We start from the raw sequence: 21,117 nt of genomic DNA on the forward strand, positions 1-21,117 counted from the left end.
CTGTCCGGTCCACTGGCAAAACTTCCGTGCAGAAAAAAAATTCCACATTCACCACTGCTACTTCGGCCCAAGATAATATAAACTGTTGCCTGGAATGTTAAAATAGACTCTACCCTGACCTACTTTAAGCCTATTCTTAACATAGCCCTGGAAATAAATAGGGACATTTTTTGGTGGTCGAAAGACCAGGGCAGTTCTACTGGCATTTCATGGGCCCAGTTTAGAGACACTAAATGGCCTGCCATGTGCTTGGTGGCAGGGGGGACAAAGAGGAGCTGTCCACTCAGAATGCCAATAACAACCTCATTGAGAAATATTGAACCAATTAAAACCTAAGTCACCTGATTTTCCACTTATGCTCAAACCTCCATATTGGCTTTTAATTTTTCTAAGAACAAAAGCCAGTATCCTAACTATGGCCTACAAGGCCTTACACAACCCTTGCCTTCCCCCTGGCTTATCTGACCTCACTTCCTATTACTCTTGCATTCACTCGCTCCGTTGCAGCCATTCTGAAAATACAGTATGCCATCATGCTATTTACTCTGTATGAAAAGTTCTTTCCCCAGTTTACATGTCCCTCACCTCCTTACTCATATATCTTCTTTTCTAGTCACCCTGCTTAAAATTGCAGATCCTGCTCTCAGATTCTTATCTACAAACTGTTTTTGTCTCCAAAGCTCTTATTGCTATTTAATACATTGTGTTGAATTCTTGTCTTTCTTTACTTACCAGACTGTAAGCTGCATGAGAGATTTTTGTCCGTTTTGTTCCCTGCTGTGATCACGTTGCTTAGAATAGTATCTGTCATGTAGTAGGTGCTCAGTGGGCAGTTTTTGAGTGAATAAATTTAAACTTATAACAACCTGAGGTAGTATTGCATTAAGAAATGGAGATTTAAAAGCTGAAAGAGGCTAGTAGATTTGTCAAGAGACACTTAACTAGTAAAAAGAATTTACATGTGTTCTCATGAATATATTCATCTACTAAGTATTTATTAAACTCTTATTTGAAGTCAGGCTCTGTTTTAAGTGCTGGAGGTAAACCGACGAACAAAATAGGCATGGTTATAAAACAAATTAATTTCAGAGATGGCAAGTGCTATATAGGAAAGAAAGGAAAGGAAGAAGGAGGAGTGATGGATGGAGTGGAGGAGGCCTTCATGTCTTGTATTTTTTTCACTATAATTTGACTAGCTCATTTCCATGTTAGTAACAATTACCTGATTTAATGCATTGGCAAACACTTGAAAACAAAATGGGAAATTGATACACAGGCATATTTTGAAGAGGTTATGTGATATATTGGGAAGAAAATGGATTTTGACATCAGGCCATCCTGAGTTAAAATCTCAGCTCTGTCACATGTGACCACAGACAACTAAGTCCAACCCAGTATCCTCATTTGTTAAGTGGAGTTAACCATGGGCACTTCATGGGGTAGTTGTGAAATCAAAAACCAGTGTAGATAAGGTGTCTAACACGAAACACAATAAGTCAATACATGTTTTCTTCAGACTTTTGGCTACTACATAGGAAGTGGAGTAAAATGTGATATAAATCCAAAGATAATGATAGTTTTCTGACTATGAATTTGGTTATTCAATATTGTTTGGAGGAAACTTCATGTTTATATGATGAGCACTGCTGTTCAAAATGTTGCTTTTCTATTCTTAAGAGCAGGCAGAATGCTAGAAAAAGTTCTAGCAGGGATGCAATTAGATACTTCCAGTTGAATGGGGTGCCCCAGTAGAGATCTGTGTGCTGTGGTGGAAGACTGGGTATGAAGGGACTAGGTGCCAACTTAGAACCTTTAGAAAACTTTTTTTTTGCCCCATTTAAATAATAACATATAACCTATGTATGTTTTGTTACTTTATTTAATAGCCCTTTTATTATTAGGAAAGTTATGAAATTTATTGGAGAAATATTTAGAAAATATAGTTTAGCAAAAGAAGAAAGTGAAAAATTCCTGTAATTCTGAATTAGCACTGTAACATTGCATATTTATACTTTGAATCATTTTTATATTATGTATGAATGTGCACATCATTGGTTATATAAAGTACAAATCCTCTGATTATTTCCCAAAGTTCATACTTTGGAACATTAATGTTTTGGCAGAAAGTTCATGTTATTTGATAATTATTTATCTCAGTGGTTAACTGTATAAGTGCTATATCTACTTGATGATAATGATGATACTATATTCTATATCTAGTATAAATCATCTCACTCATTTTATCACTGGAAATTTCTACCTTGTAATTTTTCATATTATTTATTTATACACATTACAATATCTGCTGTTACCTCCTAACACACAGAATTCTTGTCTGATTAATCTACTTAACTTTCAAATAGGCAGGAAAAAAAAGATATTAACATTAATTACCGAGTTTTGTAAGCACATTAGTTCAATTAATCATCACTTTAAACATGAGGAAACTAAGGCTCAGAAAGGTTTTACCACCTATAATAAGTTGAGGCCTGAACTCAAGCTTACATCTGTGTGATCCCAAACTACATGTTATTTTTATCTCTCCATTCTGCCTTATCTTATATGCAATATCTTATAATAAGTGTTCAAGAACTTTTTGTTGAGTAAATGAACAGATGAATGGTTGGATGGTTTCTGTTCAACAAATCCCCAATTTAACTCAAAGCAATGTGCATATACACTTTAGAGCAGGGATTGGAGCCTTATTTAAATTTCAGTAGCAGAAAATACACTTGAATAGTAAGATATGTTTTAACTAAACAGAGAGGTTAGACACTTAGGTGGTATAACTGGAATTGAGGCTGTTTAATCATATAACTCTTATGATCATGAAATTGGATAAATGTGATTCCCTTAGGATATGTAGCCTCTTCAGTATTTCATTAACTGCATTCATATTAAAATTAAAGGTTAAATAGATAGAAGTGGGGAACTTCAATTTTATGTCGCTGAAATTTGATGTTTTTAGAAGTTTTAATTACTATGGAGACAAAATAGTTGCATATGTTTTTAAGGCGCATGTGATTTGTTTATTTGAGCACACAATGTGTAATAATCACATCAGGGTCATTGGGATATCCATCAACTCAAGCAATTATCATTTCTTTGTGTTAGGGACATTTCAATTCCACCACTTTAGTTATCATGAAACATATAATAAATTATTGTGAGCTGCAGTCACCCTATTGTGCTACCAAACACTAGATCTTATTCTTTCTAACTGTATTTTTGAACCCTATTAATGATCCCCTTCTTATTCCCCGTCTTTCAAAATTTGATGTTTTTAAAGCAGATGTTTTCTCATGTATTTATCTATTTTGGTTTGGCAGCTAAAATTTTCTTTTATAACAGTCATTCTCAAATTGATAATTCAAAAATCTCTATGGTTTTACAAAATTCTAGAATGTCTATGATTTCCAACTATTAACAAATTGTATTCTAAATGTTGCCATACTTTGAGTTAAAAAATATTTCTACAGTCTAAGCCCTGAAAAGAGACAGTGACACTTGGATTGTATTACAATACTTGAGTACTGTTGAAAGACTAATCTCTGAAGACTAATTTAAAAGTAGAACATCTTCCTATTACACATTTTATTATTAGTTTTTAGCCATGGTATGCCATTAATGTTATGTATCAGGGAGTAATCTACATTTATTTTGTATTATCTTAACATTGTTAGATTTTTCAAGGTAGATGTGTGTACTTTTAAAAAAAATGATAATGAGACTAAGTTAATGTGTTTTTGTTTCATAGTAGGTAATTTTTAAGACTTGTTCGTTGAGTTATAATTTATGTACCATACAATTCATTCATTCAAAGTGTTCATGTCAATGTTTTTTAGTAAGTTCATGGATTATTCAGTGTCACCACTACCTAATTTTAGAATATTTCCATCTGACAGAAAGAAGCTTTGCACTCATTTTTACTCTCCATTACTCCTCAAGTGTTCTCCCATAACTCTAGGTAGCCATTGATCTGCTCTCTGTCTCTATAGATATGCCTATTTTGGACATTTCTTATACTTAGAATTATACAATATATGGTCTTTTCTTACTGACTTCTTTCAGTTGATAAAATGTTTTTAAGATTCATCTGTGTTGTAATATGTATTGTATTCCTTTTTAAGGCTGAATAATATTTCACTATAATGGATGTACCAAATTTTGTTTATTCATTTGTCAGCTAGTTAAAAAAACATTTAAATTATTGGTACCTTTTGACCATTATAAATAATGCTGCTATGAACATATGTATACACATTTTTGTGTGGACATAGGTTTTTTTTTTTTTTTTGAGACGGAGTCTCGCTCTGTCGCCCAGGCTGGAGTGCAGTGGCGCAATCTCGGCTCACTGCAAGCTCTGCCTCCCGGGTTCACGCCATTCTCCTGCCTCAGCCTCTCCGGGTAGCTGAGACTACAGGCGCCCGCCACCACGCCCGGCTAATTTTTTGTATTTTTAGTAGAGACGGGGTTTCACCGTGGTCTCGATCTCCTGACCTCGTGATCCGCCCGCCTCGGCCTCCCAAAGTGCTAGAATTACAAGCGTGAGCCACCGTGCCCGGCCGGACATAGGTTTTTATTTCTCTTGGGTATACACTTAGAATTAGAATGGCTGGGTCATTTTGGTAACTCTATTTGTAAACTTCTAGGAATTGCAAACCACTTTCTGTAGCAGCTGCAACATTTCATATTTCCACCAGCAATCTATGAGCGTTTCCACATCTCTATAGCCTCACCAGCGCTTGTAATGATCTATTTTGTTTTTATAGCCATCCTAGTGGATATATAGTGGCATGTCATTGTGGCTTTGGTTTACATTTCTTTAATGGCTAATGATATTGCGCATCTTCTTTGTACATCTTCTCTAGTGAAATGTCTATCAGATCTTTTGCTCATTTTTAAATTAGTTATTTGACTTTTCATTATAGAGTTCTAAGAGTTCTTTATACATTCTGGATATAAGTCAGTCCCTGGTCAAGTGTATCATTTGCAAATATTTTCTCCCATTCTGTAGGTTGTCTTTTCACTTTCTTGATAGTGTCCTTAGAAGCACAAATATTTTTAATTTTCACGTCCAATTTATCTGTTTATTTCTTTTGTTGCTTGACATATCTATTGGTATTGTGTCTGACAACCCATTGCCAAACCCAAGGTCATGAATGAACATTTTCTTCTAAGACTTTTATAGTTTAGTTTCTACGTGTAGGTATATGTCATCCATTTTGGGTTAATTCTTATTTATATATGAGATAAGGGTCCAGTCTAATTCTTTTGCATGTGGATATTTTGTTATCCCAGAATAATTTGTTGAAGATTGTATTACGTTCTAATGCTAATTCTCTTACATCAGCTGGGTGTCTTGTAGTTCAATTCAATCTGACGCTAACTATTCACAGTTAACATCAGCTCCTACAAACTCAAGGACAAGGTCCTCAACAAGACTGTCCTTACTTCAAAGGTCAACTGCAAGTGGGGTCCCCAAGCTACCCTTACTTCTGCTTGGCAGAATTGGCTACAAAACTGGGAGTTCCTAAGAACCCCTTTAAGGTTTGATAGTTCACTAGAACAACTTACCTATCTCACAAAAAGTGCTATACTTAACAATTGCCATTTTATTATAAAGGATTTAAATGAATAGCTGGATAAAGGGGTACACAGGATATGTCTGGAATAATCTGGAGCACAAGTTTCTGTCTTCATGGAGTTGGTTGCAACACCCTCCTGGTACATCAGTATGTTCACTATCCTGGGTGCAATTCAAGCCTCATGTTTGTAGTTTTTTTTGTTTTTTAAGATGGAATCTTGCTCTGTTGCTCAGGCCGGAGTGCAGTGGTGTGATCTCGGCTCATGCAACCTCTGCTGCCCAGCTTAAAGTGATTCTCCTGCCTCAGCCTCCCGAGTAGCTGGGATTATAGGCATGCACCACCATGCCCAGCTAATTTTTGTATTTTTGGTAGAGATGGGGTTTTGCCATGTTGGCCAGGCTGGTCTTAAACTCCTGAACCTCAAGGTATCCGCCCTCCTTCTTGGTCTCCCAAAGTGCTGGGATTACAGGCATGAGGCACCACACCCAGGCTCATGTTCAGAGTTTTTATTCAAGGTATTTATTACATAAGCTAAGCCTGTAATTGGCCATGTAACTGAACTCAATCTTCAGATCTTCTTCTTTCCCCAGAGGTAGGAGGGGACTGGAAATGTCATCACTCTAATTACATAGGATTTTTTTTTTTTTTTTTTTTTTGAGGCGGGATCACACTCTGTCACCCAGGCTGGAGTGCAGTGGCAGGACCTCGGCTCACTGCAAGCTCCGCCTCCCGGGTTCACGCCATTCTCCTGCCCCAGGCTCCCGAGTAGCTGGGACTACAGGCGCCCGCCACCACGCCCGGCTAATTTTTTGTATTTTTAGTAGACATGGGGTTTCACCGTGTTAGCCAGGATGGTCTCGATCTCCTGACCTTGTGATCCATCCGCCTCGGCCTCCCAAAGTGCTGGGATTACGGGCCTGAGCCACCGCGTCCCGCCGGGATTTTTTATTCTTTTGACAACCTCCCCCATCCTGTAGGATATCTGTGGCAACAACCCTGTGCCACCTCATTAGCATAACAAAGGCACATCTATGACTCAGGGAATTTCAAGAATTTCTGAAACTCTATGCCAGGAACCAGGGACAAAGACCAGATTTTAAAAAATATATTAATACCTGTATGACAACTATTCTTCCTTCCATTGACTTGTCTGGACAACCTTATCAAAAATCAACTAGCTGCAAATGTATCGGTTTATTTCTGTACTCTCAATTCTGTGAAATTAGATCTATATGTGTATCCTTATACCAGTACCACTGATGTCTTTTTTTTTTTTTTTGAGACAGAGTCTTGCTCTGTCGCCCAGGCTGGAGTGCAGTGGCACTATCTCGGCTCACTGCAAGCTCCGCCTCCCGGGTTCATGCCATTCTCCTGCCTCAGCCTCCCAAGTTGCTGGGACTACAGGCACCTGCCACCACGCCCGGCTAATTTTTTGTGTTTTTAGTAGAGACGGTATTTCACCGTATTAGCCAGGATGGTCTTGATCCCTGACCCTGTGATCCCCCGACCTCGGCCTCCCAAAGTGCTGGGATTACAGGCGTGAGCCACCGCACCTGGCACTAATGTCTTAATTACTGTAGCTTTGTCATAAATTTTGAAGTTGAGAAAGATACATCCCCTAACTTTTTCTTTTTCCTTTCAGGATCGTTTTAGCTATTTTGGACTTTTTGTATGTCCATATGAATTTTAGGATCAGCTTGACAGTTCCTGTAAAAAAGCCAACTGGGATTTTGATAAGAATTATGTTCAATCTGTAGATTAATTGGGGAGTATTATCATTTTAAGAATATCAAGTTTTCTCATCCATGAATGTGGGTTGTCTTTTCATTTTTTAGATATTCTTTAATTTTTTTCAAAGATGTTTATAGTTTGTGATTCACAAGCCTTACACTTCTAATGTTAAATTTATACCGAAGTATTTTATTCTTTCCATGCTATTATAAATGGAATTGTTTCCTTGATATCATTTTCAGAATGTTCATTACTAGTGTGTAGAAATACAATTGATTTTTATATACTGATCAACTATCCTGCAACCTTACTGAACTTGTTCTTTGGCTCTTATAGTTTTTTAATTACTTCCTTAAGATTTTCTAAGTAAAAATAATAACGTTATCTACAAATAGCGATAATCATACTTCTTTCTTTCCAGCCGGGATGCCTTTTCTTTCTGTTTCTTATTTAGTGAACCTGTATGAAATCTCTAATAAAATGTTGAATAAAAGTGGTATGAGCAAACATTCTTGTTCCTTATTTTAAGGAGAAAACGGTTATTGTTTTGCCATTAAGTATTATAGTTGTAGATTTTTCCAAGATGGTCTTTACTAGGTTGAGGAAGTTTCCTTCTATTGCTAGTTTGTTAAATGTTTTGATGGTTTTAAAGCAGGGTGTTGGATTTTGTCAGATGCTTTTCAGCATCTATAGAGATATTGTATGATTTTTCCCTTTATTAATATGGTATGTTATATTATTTGATATTTATATGGTAAATCAACTTTGCATTCCTGGGATAAATCCTACTTGGTTATAGAGTGTAATTCTTTTTGCCATTTTATGTACTCTAAAAGAATCTAAATATTCCAAAATTATTTAGGCTTTTTAAAATGAAAAAGAATATAAATTAATAAATAAAAGTTGCGCAAGTCACCTGGTCTTATATTACCTCTAGGTCTGCAGCTCTGGTATGTTAGACCAGTATTTCAGAAGTGGAATTCTATTTTCCTGAAAGTACAATTTGAAGTATTGTCATTAAAATACTGACCTGCATAATCTGGTTGATAATACAGGACCAACCTAAGATGAAAAATTGATAAGCTTTTTGTGTATACAATTTTAATAAGCTTGTTGCAAGATCCCACATATAATTAATAAATGCTTAAACGTCTTGAAGTCATATAATGTAGTCATTTTGGTGGCCAAACCTTAAAAAGCAGACAATAGCTGATGAACTTCCCCATATAAAAAATATTCAACAATCACAAATAAATAAGAAAATCATAATAAAGGCCGGGCGCGGTGGCTCACGCTTGTAATCCCAGCACTTTGGGAGGCCGAGGCGGGTGGATCACGAGGTCAGGAGATCGAGACCACGGTGAAACCCCATCTCTACTGAAAATACAAAAAATTAGCTGGGCGTGGTGGCGGGCGCCTGTAGTCCCAGCTACTCGGAGAGGCTGAGGCAGGAGAATGGCGTGAACCCGGGAGGCGGAGCTTGCAGTGAGCCGAGATTGCGCCACTGCACTCCAGCCTGGGAGACAGAGCGAGACTCCGTCTCAAAAAAAAAAAAAAAAAAAAAAAAAAAGAAAATCATAATAAAATAGCTGTATGTATTGAAAACTTAGATTTGGGGTTCATGACAAGCGTATGAAGCCATTTTGTAGATTGGGAAAATCAGCCTCCAAGAGGTTAGATAAATTTGCAAAAAAAATTCCCGGAAATCAATAATTAAATTCTGCTTTGGTGACCCTGCAGTCTGTCTCTGATAAAGTGACTACTTATAGAGTGTTTCTGTTTTGATTTTGTTCTTCCTATTGTTGGTATTTTTGCCTGGAAATTATTCAATGGGTTTATGAAGTATTTATTCTTCTATAACTTAGTGTCCTAGTACAGTGTAGCACTGTGCTTTGCTAAGTGCTTATGTATTCCATAAATTTTATTTCATAAATTTATACATATACATGTATTCCATAAATTCTATAAATGTATACACATATATATTCCATAAATTTCAGTGTCCATTAGAATGTTTTGCATAAAGTATTGTAGCTCTAAGTAATATTGCATTATATATATATTTTAAACTATCATGGACTATAAAAAATGGTTGTAATTGTCTCAGTAAAACTAGGCTTAGGATCACTTCACGCTATACACACACACTTGTGTGAGTGAGTTCGTGCATCACACATGCGTGCTCACATGACTGAATTAATCATATGATGACTTTTAAGTGATTTAATTGATATGGCTCCAAAATAATTAGTTCATATTTTTACATTTCAGTTGTCGCTGTATCTTGAAATGTCATTAATAAAAATTTTTTAGTTTTTCATTGATTTTTCATTCATTGGCCACTAACTGGCACAGTCATATGAGTTTGATGTTGTTTTATGGCTATGAATCTGGTCTAGAAAAAAAATTATTACAATGAAATTACTTAATATATTTTCCAACATTTTGCAATAGAAATCTCATTTAACTATTTTTATGATTTTCAATTTTTTTATTTGAGTATTTGGAATTACTTTGATTTCTCACTTAATATTTTCTTTGTGTCAGTTTTTCTTCCTTTATTTATTTATTTATTTATTTATTTATTTATTTATTTAGCATTTCAAGAAATAGATAATATCAAGGACACCAGGACACCTGGAGTGGGAGAGATTGGACTGGGAGACTCAGCAGGTCAGGACATTTACATTACCATTTGCTGGTCATTCTTTTGCCAGCAGTTTTACAATTCTCAAGTCTCTTGCCACTTGCTTATTTCTTCCATGTGCTTGAGTTGTTCTTGGTTTGCAAATTATGAATAACACTAATAATATAAGAAGCTGAGCATTTGGGTATCTTCCTTTTGTAGTTTGAAAATGAAAATAATAATTTAAAAAACTATCAAGAATAGAAAAAAAATTTTTACCTAAGTTACATAGATGCCCGAATTTATATTTTTTCTATGTTTTCCTTGTATAAACTGTTTTGAAATGAAACTTCTTAATGACTTTCCCTTAATGACTTTTAAGAATCACATTCTTAAAACATGTAGAATGTTAATAGATGTGTAATTGTAGTGGGGGGGAACCCAGGTCATGGAAGTCGAGTTTCTTCTCTTCTCTGCCATATACTCTGTGCTGGGGTCCACCTCTAAAAGCTCTTGACACTCTTCAGAGTCAATCTGTTTGCCAACACTAATGGTAACTATAGAATATTGACTATCATGTATGAAATGAAAGTTAATTAAATCAATTTCTATGTAAATAAAAGATCTCAATAGTCAAAGACTGTCCTGGGAGCATTCAGCAGTCATTGTGCAAGGTTAGTTTTAGTCACATTTCTCAGTAAGCTAGAGCCACACTGGCCTTTGAAGTCCCCATTGCCATGAATGTGGCTAGTGGCTGTGTGTTCATTCCTTGGTCCAGGGAAGTGTCTTGGTTGTTTCACCAATGCTCACAACTCTCACTATTATTGCTTAGTTATGAGTGAAGACTTGGTGGTCCCCTCCTTCCTTGTAACCCCTCCTTCCTTGTAACCCCTCCTGTGTTACCACTTCCACAGCTCCCCTGGAGCGTATCTTAGCTCCTCCACATCCAGGTCTTCTGTAGAACAACTACCAGTGGCTTTTTCAGTTTTCATTATACAGAGAGATAAATGTCTTTGTCCTTTAGTGTGATCAGATCTCTTCAATTAAAATGACTTACTCATAAAGGAACTAAGCTTAAAGTTATTCTATCTGGATGTTTCAGGGATTTTGTTACTTTTTAGCATGAACATTAGGACATTAGGGATTGGACAAATTTTTATTGGCATGTACCTTGAGAGAACACTGCTTACTAGCTTAAAGGAAGATAAATTTCAGCTATATCTTCATGCAATGCATATGCTTAACTCTCTGCTTTTAGCTAAATTAGGTAAGGGTCCTGCAAAAAGCTGTATTTAAAATGATACGCCAAAGTAAGTGTGTCTGCACTGATTCTTGCAGAGTTAAGAACCACTTTTCAATGATACTTTGATAAAGAGTATTCTGATGATAAACATTCCCAAATTTTTAGTTTGCAAATATTATGGAAATAAACATTAAAACCAAATAAGTTGAAGCTAAACGTGGTGGGTGTTCTTGTCATCCAACTATTATATAAATATTGACTTTAAATTGAATACACTTGCTGTTTAACTTTTGCATGTTTGGAAGCAAAATCAAGAAGGAAGGGACAAACATCTCATAGATCCCTATAGTCTTATGAGATAGAAAGAATCTTGGTCCAGTCAACTTACTTCACAAGCCTAAATTACTATCCTCTGTCACATGAAACATTAGTAACAGAACTAAATCTATGTTTCTTGGCATGATGCAAGTCTACTACATTACGCTACCTCACAGGTTATGGAACACAAATCATTCTGCATGCTACATTATGCACACACATCAAAATACCATCATATTTTCCATTTTGCCAATTTATCATTTGATAAAGAATGCTGTTGGTACTAACACTTCACATTGGATTATACTAATATTCAAAGAAATCAAGAACTTAAAAATGTTTTTGATAGTGTCATTTCCCTGGAGAAGTTTTCTGTTTAGCTGGATGAAATAAAAAGATGGTGATCCATTCATTAATTCATTTATTCATACAAGGAAAATTCCTACTCTCCCAGAGCTTTAATTCTTATGGAAGAAAACATAAAGTGAAGATTTTGATGTGTATGTCAGTGGGGATAAATACTAAGAAGAAAAATAAAGCAGGGATACTAGAGAACACTGAAAGACCACCTCAGATACACTGTCTAGGGAAAGGCTCTTTGATAAGGAGAGAATGGAACAGAGGACTGAATGCAGTAAGAGAATAACTTTAAAATGTGGGGGAAGAGAGGTACATTCAACAGAAAGAGGCAGTATGAAGAGTGTGCTTGGTGTGTTGAAGGAATGGCAAGGGCAGTGGCAGGAAGACAGGAGCAGACAAGTGAGAGATGACACTATAGACGGTGAGTGGTGTCCATCATTTACAGCCTGGTAGACCATAATAGGACCTTGACTATTATTCTGAGGGAGATGGAGATCATTAAAGGAATCTTAGCAGATGAGGAGCATGTTATGGTTCATATGTTTTAAGGATCAGTCTCACAAGTTGCGTATATCATTTAAAAAATGTCCCTTTATAGACAGAATCTAAATTATGAGTACAAATAGATTTAATAATGATTAGGGCAACATTGTCTAACCAGGATATTGACTGATGATTGTGTTCAAGGGGCTAATGTTAGATAATACAGCTATCTTTTTTCTTTTGTATGTCTTTAATTTGCAGAATTCTTTTGAATTTGAATTATGGTTTTTGCCTTTGTATAATAACATTGTTTTATAATAGGGACCTCAATGATAATGATATATAATATTTAAAAATCATGTGCATTCAATTAGTTGCTTGGCACAGCTGAATTTCTCATTTGTTTGCCATTTATAATTTCAACCCAAACCACATAGCTTCATATAAGTCCAGAAACAAGTCCTAAATTTTATCTCCTATTTGCAAGGGAAGATGTTTGAAAATTTTGTAACTCTTTTATTATAATTATCCCAATCCATGAGACTATTTGTGAGCAGGAAACACAGAGTAGTTGAAACAAATCAGTTTAGTATGAATTAGCAGGCATGAATTCTGGAGGCAGCTCTGAAACCTACTAGCTGGGTGACTTGGCATCTTTGACCTCTGTTTGCGTCCTCCATGACCTATGGGAGAAGTTCAGTGTTGTTATTGCTGCATTTCCTTCACATTTGTCAAGCCATTGTACACATATTAGGTAGTAAAGAGAAAATGAGTGAATAAAGAGTTACTTACATTAGAAGTAACCATTTATAATACAAATGAGAAAATAAGGGATATGGTTTCATGTAAATAACAGGATAAAATCCATATTTATTTTCAGAAAATTATTAGGTTAAAGTAGATATTATTGATACTTGGAAGGATTATTTCTAAAAGTATCATTTCTATCATGTGAAGAATCAAAATAAATATTTAAAAAGTAATTTTGGAGGTGGGGAGTGCCTTCTAGCAATCTTGTGGCAGCAGTTTTCATTTGCCAAATAAGTATTTACCAAAAAGTTTTCACATTTCTAATCAATGCATTAGAAACTATTTAAAAACTCTACCTAAGTTATCTAGGCTTAGATTTTCATGACTTGCCTATCAGAATATTCATGCAACAAAAATACATACATACATACCTGCTTATGAATATTTAATATTATTTTCCTAAAAATTATTATTCTAAATTCTTTCCTTTTCAGTCATAAGAATAAGAATCATTTTTATGATTAATCTGATAAATAACAGAATTATTCTTTGACATTATTTTTTGGAGAGGGCATGCCTACTTCAAATTCACATATTCATCTAAGATTGTTTTTGAGTCTAAGGTGATTCCTGTCACTTTCTGCCACAGACAGTGGAGGAAATTCTCCACTCCTGTAAGAGTTAGTTCCTCCACCTGTGCTTACCCATTGCCTGTTCAACAAACTTTGATTCTCTTCTCCAGTACCTTCAAATTCTTCTGCATTACTAGAAGCAAAATATTTAAACATTCTCAAATTTCTCATCTGAAAACAAATAAAAACTTTTTTAAAATTTTACTTCTTCCTTTAGCTACCACTCCCTTCGTGTACAAATTTCCCTAAAGCCTTATCTTAAATTGTAGTCATTTTCTTTTCTCCTTCTCAATCCTCTACACTCTCCCACTTCTATCATGCCAAATCTTGCTAAGATCATCAATAACCGTTATCATGCTAAATCCAGAAGGTATTTTTTAGTCATTGTCTTATTTCATCCTTAGTTTCATTCAGCTGCATGAATGACTTTCCAACCCTCACCCCATTTTTTTGGTTGTTTTTGAAGGACTATCTTCCCTCTGCTTTTCACTTGGAAGTGAACCTGTCTTGTTCTCCACTGCATCCTTAACACACTATTTAAAGTGCTTTGCTAATAGCATGTGCTGAATAGATTTGGCGTGAAGAGCTATAGCCAAATGAATACAATGTGAAATCCAATGCCATAAAGGCTGCAAAAGATCTACAAGGTGACAGTGTATAAGGCTTCATAGAAAATAGAAAGTTTCATAGACAAGACAGTATTTGAGATGGGCTTTAAAGGATGCATATAATTTTGCCCAGCAGAGATGTTGGACAGTGGGAAGATTGCCAAGGATATATTTAAAGCTCTGGTGTCTTATGTTCCTCTTGGGCTTGAGTTGGGAGGCAACACAGGGGATACGAAAGGAAAATAGTGACTATAAAGGTAAGTTGGGTTCAATAATAAGAAGACTTTGAATCTTATGTTAAGTGGTTTGTCCTAACTCCACAGGACTTGGGGAGTCATTAAAACTTTTTGTTTGTCTTGGGAAAGTAGGGTGATGATGAGGGAAGTGCTTTGGATTAATTAATTATTATGATGTCACTCTGAGGCTGATTGATTTATAAACTGTATGGCTATAAGAAGGAAGAATACTAATGCAATCATGAAGTAAGAGTTCAGGAAAGTCAGACATGAGGTGGTAACTCCAGGGTGTTGCAAGATACAAGCAGAAATCTGAAGATGGATTCCATAGGGTTTGACGTCTTCCTAGAGTGCTAAGGGATCAATTTCAACTTTGAATAATGGAAATAAAGGCCATGCAATTCACAGATACAGGAAATCACAAAAAGCAGTTTGTTTTTATTGATTGATTGTTTTTTTAAAATTTTTGTCAGAGGCCATGAGTTGTTTTGAGAGTCTTTATATTTGAGTTACCAATATTGATATGTTGAGGAAGCATTCCACGTTGGAGATTCTGGAACCTGGCACGGGAGTTGCGATGCAGCTATATGAATTTAAACTTGATGCTGAAAGTTGCCTCCTTAGTGGAAGGAGGGCGATCTAGACTGAGGGGATAGCCTGCAAGATGAGGGTGCTGAATGCCATGTAGAATTTTGAAGATCACATGAAATAGTGGAAATAAAAGAAACTCTCACGTTTGAGTTGTAGCTTTGCTGCTTTGCAAACTATATGGTCTTGAAGTAGCGTTTGGTTTGTTTATTCATTTATTTATCTTTAATACCTGCCCAGGGCCCTCCTGAGTGGTCTGCAAACAGTAAGCACTAAATGCAGGCATTATTGGCTCACTAGGATATAATCATTTCTACATTATGGATTTTTTTGAAGTATCGAAAGTTGTTTGTGTATTCATTCATTTATTCATTCATATATTCTTACTGAGTCTTACTCTGTGACAGGCACCCTTATTATATTGCCCGACTTCTCCTCCGTCTCATTTCGTGGCTAGTATTTTCATTGGTTCAACTTGATGATATTGTTCTCAGTTATAGGAAAAAGATTGATTGATTTAGATCTCATCCATCTATAGAGTCATGCTCAGACTACATTTCCTCCGCCTCAAGTTGGTTGAGATAGCTCCAAAAGGAAGTGATGGCGAATGTTGCCTTTGCTTTTACAATAACAGAAAAGAATCTTTCTGCTGATTTCATTTAGATGCTTACAGTAAAATATTTAACTCACAAATGATTTAAATCATCATCTTTAACAGTAGTTAAACACACTGATGTTACGGAGATCTGCCAAACATAACTATTATCATATGACTACTGAGAAGTTTTTGGACAGAAGTGCTCGTTAGAAGAGGGGAGCCCTATTCCCTGAATGCTGAATGAGTGCTTGCCTGGGGTGTCCCCAGAAATAGGAGCTGACACAGGTGTTCGGCACAGTTGCTTACGGCTTCCCATCAAGAAGGATGGGAGGATCGTAGCACTATGGTTTGTGGCGCTCAGCTTATTTGGCAAGCAGTCAGCTCTGGCTGTGGATTTCCCTGGGGAAAATAAAAGCCACAGGGAAGTCATCAGTGTGACCTTCTGCTGGGTAGTTGGCACACAGTTGCACCACAGGAAAGCCTTCAGTTGTCATTTTCTGAATGGAGGGAGATCAGGTGCTGATGGAGGCTCCCCATCCAAGCTGGAAGGTGGAGAAGGAAACCAATATTGAACAGAAGCTTACCAAATAATTCCCAGTCATAAAGCTTTACACCAACGGATCTGCTGATAAAAGGGATTCTTGCGGGGAGGCGGTTGATGTTTTTTGGGGGGGGTTCTTTGGTTCCGTAAGCATAATTACAAGCTTTCCTATTGAAGTCTGACCCATCATATTGAAATGCTGTCACTAGTATCATTAGCAAGTAAAGTGTTGATAACATAGTCAAATGCACAGCAGAGTTCTGGCTCTTAAGTGTCTGGACTAACTCCCAATATTAGGAATAGGAGTCAAACTGCCATCACTTTTCCTGTGCTAACAGACGCCCTGCCATTAGCAGTCTGAAGGCAATTTTAATAAAATACATAGCCCTGCTGAGTTGGTCTCAAAAGATAAATACGCAATGCAGAAAAGAAGCTTTTGTTTAAAAGTAATTATTTAAACTGTGTATTACAGGTAATTTTCTTTTACCAGTAAGGCAATTGCTATCAGAATTTCAATAATGATTTGTTGGCTCTTATCTAAATAATGTGATATTGTCATTTCTAAGAGTTAAAGCAGTGCTTATTTTTACTTATATACAACATGAGGGCAGATTGGACCCAGGTATCATGTGCATGTGTTTTACAGTTGATATTACATGTTTGGGTGAACAATGTTGTATTCTTGGACAGATTTATGGAAATGTAACAAGCTGGTGAGAGAGCTCTGGGAACTACAGACTTGACATGCAAACACAGATTAGAACAGGAGGGCAAAGAACATCTTTTTATTTTCCCTTTGCTGTCCGAAAGGAAATCAAATTTCAGTCTTTTAAAAGCTCTTTTAATAGGATGCTTGTACATAAACCACATTCACAAGGGTATAATAAATGTGTGCATGTATCCGAGGAGTCAGAGCTTTGTTCACCAAAAGGTAAAAAGCTCAGAAAGCTTTCTTAAGAGTCTATTTGGAAACCATTGAAGCCACCGCCTTTTCTTGCCTTCCTACTAGCATGAAATCCTTAAATTACTATAGAATTAGCTCTGTCCTTACTGTAGGCAGAGTGAGAACTTGCTCACCTAAGTGGGATGCAAGGGGCATGAGGAAGGTTCCTATTTTTCTCTGCTGCTCTTTGGAATGAGACAGACATCAGTTCAAATTCCACTCAACACCTTTTTATCATGATCTATCACCTTAGGTGAGTTATTTGTCATCTTTGTCAAGCCTCATCTGTAAAATTAGTATAAGAATAAAATGAGCCTTGTATGATTGTTTTGAGGATGTAATAAGATGACACATGTAAAATATTTGGGGTGGTGTCTGGCACAGAAGAAGCACTCATGAAATGCTAATTTATATTTGAATGAGCTATTAACAACATTTTATCAGGGAAAGCACAATGTTGAACATTGTGCTAGGAGCTGGGATAAATGTATTGAGTAATACATGGCTTCTACTTCAAAAGTATAAAGCCTAATGCAAGACAGGCATTTAAGCAGATAACTTAAGTACTGTATGCCACTTGTTGTAATGTGAGTATAGATCTTGGGGACGTAAAGAAGGCAGGGCTTAATCTTGGCCATGGGAAAAATTACTGCAAAATCTTCTTGATTTGTTAAGCTTTCAAAGAGAAGACGCTAAGCTGTATAGTTTCATCCTGAGCTGTTGTGATCAAAGCCAATTATTTTTTTTTTCCAAGAGTGATTTTTTCCCAGCCCCGTGTTTTTTCTGTTCTTCTTCCTTTACATTTATGTAAACCTTTTCCTTAATTGTTAGCACCATGGTTAGATGATATCTATAGGCAGTGAGAGGAGGTAAACATGAATTAACCATTCAAATGCTGCTCAGCATCTTGCTAGAATGATTTCAGGGAGAGTTAGAAACGCAGGCTTTATTCTCATACATTGCTGATGGGAATGCAAACTGGGAATGCAAACTGATACAAGCCTTTGGGAGAGAAGTTGGTGATGTCTAAACACATCTACATACACACTGAACCTTTTGACCCAGCAATGCCATTTCTAGGAATTAATCCTGAAGACACAATATCAACAATATTAAAACTAGCCTGGGTTGGGGGTGGTAGCTCACGCCTGTAATCTTAACACTTTGGGAGGCTGAGGCAGGTGGATCACTTGAGGGCGGGAGTTTGAGACCAGCCTGGCTAACATGGTAAAACCCTGTCTCTACTAAAAATACAAAAATTAGTCAGGCATGGTAGTGGCCACCCATAATCCCAGTTACTCGGGAAGCTGAGGCATGAAAATCACTTGAACCCGAGAGGTGGAGTTTGCAGCGAGCCGGAATTGTGCCACTGCACTCCAGCCTGGGCGACAGAGTGGGACTCCATCTCAAATAATAATAAATAATAAATAATAATAATAATAGGAAAATAAAACTGTATACCCAAGATTATTCATCATGGCATTGTTTATAATTGTAAGATATTAAAAACTATCTAAATGTTCATGCTGAGGAGGGTAGTTGAAGAAAACAGAGTGAAGAACATCATCTGGAATGGGAATAAAATAAGAAAATATATATGTGTCTGCTAATTGGAACCAAGAATAGGAAGAACAAACCAGAAATTAATGAAACTGATTAATTACACTGGTTGGGCCTAGGGGAAGGGGATAGAAGGAATGGGAATAGGGAGCAAGAGTGAGGAGGTGATAGGGAGTGACATTTATCTGAATGGACTTTTTTGGTGTAGTTCTGATTTTTGGAACTGTGTTAATATTTCACATACTCAAAAAGTAAATAATTGAAGTGAATTAGAGTATTCAGGGTACCCCACATGAAATATTAAAAAATAGCAAGAAAACTTAACTGTATTCTTAGGAATTACAGATGAAGGAAGTGGATAAAAAAGAGCTAATCTAAGTAACTGCGAAAGAGTAATTGGAGTTTAGACTCTAAAACTTTTTTAAATTAACAAAAAAGAACTATTGTAATCTTATCAGAATATTTGTATTTCACAAGATATGGGTGAGTGATTCAGTTTTTCACAGGGGTGAGGTTTAGCATTTCCAAAACTGCTTCAAATGTCTCCGAGGATTGTGGATGAGAACTCTTCTCTCTGTCAAAGAAGGGAAGAGGGCTAGAATGAAGCCTGGTTATTAGATTTTTATCTTAGATATCAGTAAGAAAAATATGTATCACAGATATCCAAATAATGAAATAGGAGTATATCCCTGTGTTCATTTATATATTCCCAGCTCTATCTGCTGAGAGGGCCTAGAAGCATTAACACCCCAATAGTGATGAGCACATTTAGTACCTAGTTCTTGGTTTCTAAATACCATTCTCTAGCAAAAGAAACCAAGAATCCTTGTAGAAATGGATGATTCCAGGGTCAGAACCAGAAACATACATCATAAGAGTCTGGAACATCTTGTGGTTCCACAAAGTAGGGAAGGAGTAAACAATGATGAAAACATTGAAATAATACAGGATCCACCCTGAAGTAGCTCCCTATTTCCAAATTCGGGACATTTGAGCAAGAAAATAATGAAAGTAATAGGATATTCTCAATATAGTCCATAAGGTTGTAAGAAAGTATTGAACAAATAAATAAGTGAGAGAGAAAACAAAGCTCTTTCTTAACAGTAAGAATGCCAATTAAGAGGAATGATGGAAATAGAAAGTCACCATTTGGTAAACACCACAGTCATAATAGTTTCAGGCAAGAATCATCAAATGGATGCTAAATTTGTGGGTGAGAATATAATGATAAATAGGATATTTACAGAGCGTCAACATATCTCCTCTCAAAATACTTATTAATTATAAAAGGAAAGTAGTAACTTTACAGTGGAAAAACCTGGCAGACACCACCTAAAACAAATGATCAAAGTTAACATCACCAGTAATGAGATATATCAGCATCATGTGCCTCTCATATGATTCACTGAGAAAGGCACAAAAAGTAATTTCTGTCATGTTCTTGCCAAAAATGCATAACATGAATTTAATCATGAAGAAATATCAGACAACCCAAAAGGGACATACTACAAAATAACCTGGCAGGACCCTTTAAAAGTGTGAAGGTCATTAAAAACAAAGAAAGATTGAGGAACTGTCCCAGATGGAAAGAGATGAAGAAAACATGACAACTAAATATTGGCTCATGGTCCAAGAAAAAGACATTAGTGAGTCAATTGTTGATATTTCAGTGAGGGCCATAGATCATCAAATAGTATTGTATCAATGTTAATCTTTTGGTTTTGATGATTGTATTATCGGTTCTATAAGATGTTAATTTGTGGGAACCTGGGTAAAGAATATATGGACACTCTGTACTATTTTTGCATTTTTTAAGCCTGAAATTATTTCAAAATGAAAAGTTAAATTGAAACATAAAAATTGTGTGCCTTAAATAAAATGTATGTGTGTATTATCCATTCATCTTTATTATCCATTGCTATGTAAAAGGATCACTTCAATAGACTCTAGGAAGAAAGGAAAATTGTAATAGAGTGATAGGTATGTTACACTGTGAACTGGGTCCTATTTTGTTATCTTGCTCTGTCACCCACTGTGTAAGCCCCGGGGATACTTTCTATACTTTTATATTTGCTAGTCTATTTGCCAATAAAATAGAAATAATGATCTAGCAAGACAGTTTCTAATTATTCACACCAATGGAGGAGAGCAGAGATGTCAAGTATGGAGCCCACAAACAATAATTTTAAGAAGCACTCAAGTGAAGATCAAGATTTAATGCCAATGAAGAGTCAAGTGTATTCTGGTAGATGTAAAACTCCAGATATACAAATGTTTTCATAGAGGGAAAGCAGAGCTAGTACATTAAGTTC

The 21,117-nt window shown here is 36.1% G+C and overlaps 1 protein-coding gene across 3 annotated transcripts in view; it reads left to right on the forward strand.

The window, feature by feature from the left end:
- Positions 1-21,117, forward strand: part of SOX5 (SRY-box transcription factor 5) — a 753,263-nt gene that overhangs the window by 54,040 nt on the left and 678,106 nt on the right. For all 3 annotated transcript variants that reach the window (XM_030804393.1, XM_030804395.1, XM_030804392.1), the window contains exon 2: positions 9,918-9,992. The gene's annotated coding sequence lies outside the window, so the exon portion shown is untranslated. The remainder of the gene's footprint in view (positions 1-9,917; positions 9,993-21,117) is intronic.

Source organism: Nomascus leucogenys, chromosome 23, assembly GCF_006542625.1.
Source record: "Nomascus leucogenys isolate Asia chromosome 23, Asia_NLE_v1, whole genome shotgun sequence".
Taxonomy (NCBI): domain Eukaryota; kingdom Metazoa; phylum Chordata; class Mammalia; order Primates; family Hylobatidae; genus Nomascus; species Nomascus leucogenys.